A 7,226-nucleotide genomic window follows, 5' to 3' on the forward strand; every position below is an offset into this window, starting at 1 on the left:
TGTGTATATTATGGTTTTAGAGGTTTAAATCACTTTTTATAATTTTTATTGTTTTATAATTTATTAGAATTTTTATAATATTTATAAGTTTTATAATTTTTAAATTTGTGTCAATTTTAATAATTTTAAATATTTAATGGTTTTTAATATTTTATAAAATTTAATCATTATTTATGAAAATTATTAGATTAGGCTAGATGTTGTCGTGTGTTACATTTTGATTGATACACCAATTTATTTTAACGATCAACATGATTAACTACTGATTCCATTAATAGAGAAGTTTAACTTATTATTTTAATTAACGACAAGGGTTCAATTGAATGCGAATTCAATAGAATGTTTTACTTAATTTTTTCACATTTTTAAAAGATTTTTAACATATAAAATTTAAATAAACTTATCAATATTTAATATAATTTATTGAAATAATAATAGATTGATGGCGAGACTTAATAGTCTCACCACCAATCAAACATTATCCCTATTTACTATTAAAAAAAAAAAAAGAGGAACGAAATAATAAATTTCAGACTAAAACGACGAAGACTTGGGGCTGAGTTGACTACACATATTCAAGTACACCACTTAAATCTGCAGTGCAAAACAAGATACTGGAGTGAATTGTAGCTTTTTAAATGAAATAAAAGCAATTATTTATGCATTGTTTATCCATCGAAGGGTGAATTTAAATTTCTGTAAGCTTCATTTAAGCCCTTTTTTTTTATTTATGAATATCGAAGAAAAGTTTTTAAATCAAAAAAAAATGAAAAGTTTTAAAGGGAAAAGAACGAGTCAACACAGCGATAAAGAATCATGTGCCGGCTATAGTATTCTTCAACTTAAAATGGCATTGAATCTTGGTACGTGCGTGCTGTTCCTATAAGTTATTCTAGATTTACATGTGCCGAGGGAGTGGGGGGAAAAAATAGGAGCGGTGATGGGGTTTGGTTGTATGTTTAAGGAGCTTGCTGTGTTTGCAGTTATGGTAACAATTATGGGAACTTCAGTAGCAGCCCAAGCAAAACCTGGATGTCAAAGCAGCTGTGGAAACATAAGCATCCCATACCCTTTTGGTACAGCCAATGGTTGCAACATTAGCAGCCACTTTTTCATTCGTTGTAATACCACTTTAAATCCCCCAAAAGCATTCTTAGGCGACGGTGATATAGAAGTTCTCGACATTTTTCTGGATGGTTCTTTGCGCTTTAGTTATAATTACTTAATGGGTCATGACTGTTATAATTCATCAGGGCGTAGTTTATATCCCGATTTTTGTTCTCGTTTTCGGAATTTACCATATCTCATACCAGAAACAAGTTCACGGCCATCGGTTGTGACACTATCGCCTACATCGAGGCTTTCTTCGAACCTGACTCTTCACACAGAATTTCAAAAAAACTTTTCAACCGGATGTTTAACATTTTGCGGTGACGCGGGCGATGTGATAAATGGGTCTTGCTCCGGTATTGGCTGCTGCCAGACGGCTATTCCTCAAGGATTGAAGGTGTTTTACTTCAATTTCAGTAGCCCTCGGAATCACTCCCACGTGTTGAGCTTCAATCCTTGCAGCTATGGATTTCTTGTTGAAGATGGAGCCTATAAGTTCCACGCATCAGATCTTTGGGACACAAATTTCGGCAAAAATAATTACCCGGTTATTCTTGATTGGACAATCGGGAATCAAACCTGTGAACAAGCCAAAATGGATCCAAAAAATTATGCTTGCAAGCAAAATAGTGATTGTACAGTTCCAGAAAATGGCCCTGGATATTTGTGCAAGTGTAATCCTGGTTTCAGGGTAATCCTTACCTCTCATACGGCTGCCGAGGTAAAGGTTTCAACTTCTTCTCCATTGTAGATTCATTTCGATAAAATTATCTATCCTTACTTCAACTTCGTGCCAAATTATATACGTATATTATTTTAGTTTAAAATGTTGGAAAATTGTAGATATTGATGAATGTGAGACACAGAAGCCATGCGATGAATTTGGCACATGTCATAATACACCTGGAAGCTACAATTGTTCATGCCCCGAAGGGTTCGAGGGTGATGGCCGGAAAAATGGAACAGGTTGCCGTCCTATATTCAAGCCGCAGGACAGTGAGAGTTTTCCCATTCTTGTCGTTACACTAGGTTTGCACATGCCAATTACTTTCTTTATATTTTAGACAAGAGGCTTTTTCCTTTCAATCCAGAGTCAATATTTATTATACTATATTTAGCGTGAGTTATTTTACTGCATGATTTTTTTCTTTTGAGGTGGTTAGGTTTTGTCGAATATTTCGGTAATTTAATCACAAATTATAATGGAGTTTTGAATAAAAATTTAATGTATAAAGATCGATATGGAGTAATTTTTAATAGAGTGACTAAACTAGATTTTATAAGGTAGTGTAGGAGTCTTGATAGACTTTTACCTCAAAAATTGTTACAAAGGACTCAATAAGCATAACCAGTTAACAAAATTAATTACTTAGATTTAAATTAATTATTTAGTTTCATGCTTAAAATGATTGATTGTATTAGATCTGTTATAACTTAAAAGTTTAAATGTTAAAACAAAAATATTTATCTAAAACTTAATTAATTTATTTTATCAATACAATAAATTATATATTCTTTTATTTTCCTAATATAAATTAGATTACATCTCAACTAATTATTCTATATAATAAGCATCTCATTCTGACTATTTAAATAATAATTAAAATTTAAATCCAAATTTTATCATATAGCAAGAGATATGTCCAGCTAAATTTTATATCAAAATCGTGACTTAAGTGGTAAGATTAACAATTTTAAGAGCTAACATTTAAGTTACAATTTATTTGGATTTCATGTAGGTATTGGCTTAAGTATAGGGTTGCTGTTTCTAATTGCTGGGTTCTGGTGGTTTTATAAGAGACTGCAGAGAAGAAAGTATATTAAACTCAAACAAAAACTCTTTGAAAGAAATGGTGGGTTATTGTTTCAAAAAAGATGTCTTCAAATCAAGGTGGCCTGGATAAAGCTAAACTCTTCAGTTCTAAAGAATTGGAAATAGCTACTGATCAATTTAATGGGAATAGAATCTTGGGTTGTGGTGGCCAAGGCATGGTTTACAAAGGAATGTTGTCTGATGGGAGAATTGTTGCAGTAAAGAAGTCCAAGACCGTAAACGAAGGGTATCTTGAACAATTTATCAATGAGATATTTATTCTTTCTCAAATTGATCACAGAAATATTATCAAGCTATTAGGTTGTTGCTTGGAGACCGAAGTGCCCCTCCTTGTCTATGAATTCATCCCCAATGGAACCCTTTCCCATCTCATCCATGATCAAAATGAAGAGTACCCGAGGTCGTGGGATATACGGTTACGCATTATTGCGGAAGTTGCTAGTGCGATTTCTTACTTGCACTCATCTGCATCCATCCCCATTTATCACCGAGATATCAAGTCTAGTAACATACTACTAGATGAAAAGTTTCGAGCGAAAGTATCAGACTTCGGAACATCTAGATCAATCAGTATTGATCAAACTCACTTGACGACTCAAGTGCTTGGGACTTTTGGATACTTAGATCCCGAATATTTCCAGTCAAGTCAATTTACTGAAAAGAGTGATGTTTATAGTTTTGGAGTGGTTATTGTTGAGCTCTTAACGGGAAAAATGGCAATCTCGACGTTTGGATTGCAAGAAAAGAGAGGCTTAGTCTCGTATTTTATGTCGTCCATGGAAGAAAACCAGCTGCTGGATATTGTTGATGCTGAAATTGGGAAGGATGGTCAAAAGGATGAAGTAGTAGCAGTTGCTCAACTTGCGAAAAGATGCTTGAACTTAGATGGGAGATATAGACCAACAATGAAAGAAGTGGCCATAGAACTCGAGAGACTTAGAACTCGACAATGTGACTGCATCCCCATAGATCAGCTTAAACAAGTTGAGGTCGTTATAAGAAAATCGGCTGAGAGTTGGGATTTCACTTCATTCTCAACAGAACATTATCCGAATTGCAGCATGACATCTACATCAGAATCAGATGTTCATCCACTTATGTTGGAATCCAGTTTAGTACAAGATCTCTAAGTTTCTATTCTGTTTCTGTCCTAGTGATGGCTCTGACCTTAATTTGTCCATAAAATTGAAGGATCAAGAGAAGCCATTGTTACTGACAACTGCACTGTCTCACACACCACACACCACACACCACCTCTGATGATCAATTATGAATAATTGCAATATACATTTTTATATAATTATATATCACTAATAAAAGGATAATTATATACATTCTTGATAATTGCATATAAAAGTGGCGTGCAATAAATTACGTGACATCACATGTATAAATTTATAAATTACTATTCATTAGATATAAAAGTTGATAATCACATCTTTCTACCCATTTTCATTGTGACATCTTTTGGTTTTTCTCTTTCCGTTGGTTTTAGTAACCTGCTTTCATAATGATTTCTTGGCGAATAAGTTCTACTAGGTGTTACAGTGAAAATATGTCTATAAATAAATTCTATTTGGAGTTTTCCAATAGTGGTGACGGTAACGATAGTTCACTTTGTTTTATCTTAATTAAAGGACCGGTTGTATTAGTAATTTTAGTTTTGAGTGTTTCTTAGCTGTTTATTTTAATGGTTGATTACTATGGTGCATTTTTTGTGGTTATCTGATACTACTAATTTAGTGGTCTTTATTATATCTCTCATCCACTAAACTTTTATGATGAAGTGAATTATTATTTCTTAAAATAAAAATAAATAGAACTTAATAATTATTCATATAGGCCATTAAAAAAATTGGTAAAAGTATCATATAGGTCTTTATACTAAGATTATATTTTACTTTCTTTATTCAAATAATGGGCAAATTAATCCCTATAAATTAGATTAAAGAGCAAACTAGTGTTTTTGTTGAAAATTTCATCCATTTTTACTATTAAAAATTAGTCCATATACGTCAACATGATATACACAAGGCACGTCACATGCTATTGTCTAGTTATTTTGTCAATCACATCAACATTTAACAGTACAAGTGGATGGAATTTTGAATAGAAAGGACCATTTTACCTTTTAATCTAATATATTAGATTTAATTTACTCAATTTTTGAGTAGAAAAAATAAAATGCAATTTGCCTCCTAACAAGGGACCTCCATAGTATTTTTACCAAAACATAAGTAATAAAAATTGGTAGTATATTATTCCCTCGAAAAAGGAATAGAACGAAAGTTGTGTTTGTTGGGGGAAAGGAGACGTAAGGTGTTGGGCCACACTACCCTTTACTCTCTAATAACCCTCATGCCGTGAAGAATGGTGGATTCATAATGGCGTGGAAAAGTATAAAACCGGTTGCATTTTATTCCACATGATGTTGAAGCCTGAGAGTAACATAATGACTTAAAATATTCAAAATTTTTTTTAAATTTTATTACAATCAACATCAAAAGACAATCAAAACCATGGCTTGTTTTGTGTATAAGACAACAAAGATGGCTTCTCTGTCAATACAATTCGAACTCTTATTTTTCCATGTATGTTGAAAGGTTGCCAAAATGGAAGTGGGAATAAAGACTTGAAAGTTTCAATATATGTTTTCATATACTTTAATTTGGAATTTGCAAGGAAAAAATTTCATCTCATAGTGAAGTTGAAAATTATAGATTAATAACTAATCATGAAACTACTACTTTTTATTTGCTCGGCAATTGTACGTAATATTTAAACATTCGAGGTATAAAGTGATTATTTATGGGATAATATTTGATGACTGAAAATTAATAAATTTGGAAAATAATAATTTTAAATTTAAAAGAGTTTAGAAAATTTTGTTATATTGATATACAGGAAGAAATTGAGAAAATAAAAAATTAATTAATTTTAATTATAATCAAATAAATGTTTATATGTAAAACAAACCCTTAAAGAAAATGTAAAAATTAATTAATCTTTGTATTAAATTACTTTTAATTGAATTTTTATCATTAATTAAAATAATTAATTAAGCACCACCGTTAGCGTAACCCATGATTGACTATGTTGATCGTTAAAATAAATTGACATGCCAATTAGATGGTGATCTGTGATAACTTTTGGTTTAATTTAATATTTTCTAATACAAAATATTTACAAAAAATAAAATAATCAGAAAAAACTATACAAATTATAAAAATCACTAAATATAAGAGTTATTGTTGATTAAGCAACGAACAAGAAAAATAGCGGAATAAATTGAAAAATTGAACACACAAATTTAACGTGGAAAAACCCCTTCAAAGAGGATAAAAAACCACAGGCAAAAGATAATTTCACTAAATGGCAAAAGAACGAAGAGTATAAAAGATGGAGATAAAGACTAAACCCTGAAAACCCGAAAACAAAGAACCCTCAAAACGTAAATACAAAACTCTCTAAATGTGTTATGAGTTCTAATCTCTAATGGGTGTATTTTTCTAAGGTTGTAAAAGAGCCTATTTATAGGCTAAATTTATAGGTCAAATAATAATAAAATAATCTAAACTAATTAGTGTTTGATTGAAACAAGTAAACAGAGTTTAACTGAATGATTATTTTTCAAATTTGACTGAAAATAGGAGTCAGATTTAACAGTTACAAAACGGCACCGTTTAGGGTCGGATTTTAGACGTCCAAACGACATCGTTTGGCCCCTCGACCCGCGCCTTGACCCGACCCCGGGAGGCTCCGCGTGTTTTTAATAAAGGGGCAATTTGCTCCCTAAGTCCTTCCGCATTTTCATTGCTATGCAATCTCGTCCCATTTATATTTTTCTTTTATTTTTAATTTGGCCCGAAAATTTAATTTTTGTTTCGATCTGATCCTTGAGCCATTTAAATGTGTATATTGGAACAACACTGTTTTGGTGGTAGGGCATAATTTCCTTGTGGGTCCCTACGATGTGGCGCGAATTTTAATTTGGTTCTTATACACTTATTTCTTTGTCTTTCTTACCTCTGATTTTATTTTTTGTTCTGATTGAGTCTCTATTTCATCGAACTTTAACCTTTTTTATTTATCAATAAAAACATTAATTTATCAATAAAAAGGAGAGGGTCTAACCATTATCGTTTTATTTGTGAAATATTGACAACATTTTATTTAATATGAAAATGACCCCAACAATCTAATGATTATTCCTATTATACAACTGTTGGTGTGATGTCATGTGTATATTATGGTTTTAGAGGTTTAAATCACTTTTATAATT

General features: G+C 31.6%; 1 pseudogene; it reads left to right on the forward strand.

Annotated features, from left to right (window-relative positions):
• The first annotated feature begins 530 nt into the window (after positions 1-530).
• On the forward strand, positions 531-4,300 carry LOC108487705 (wall-associated receptor kinase 2-like; annotated as a pseudogene).
• Positions 4,301-7,226: the final 2,926 nt, after the last annotated feature.

Source organism: Gossypium arboreum, unplaced genomic scaffold (genome assembly GCF_025698485.1).
Source record: "Gossypium arboreum isolate Shixiya-1 unplaced genomic scaffold, ASM2569848v2 Contig00162, whole genome shotgun sequence".
NCBI lineage: Eukaryota > Viridiplantae > Streptophyta > Magnoliopsida > Malvales > Malvaceae > Gossypium > Gossypium arboreum.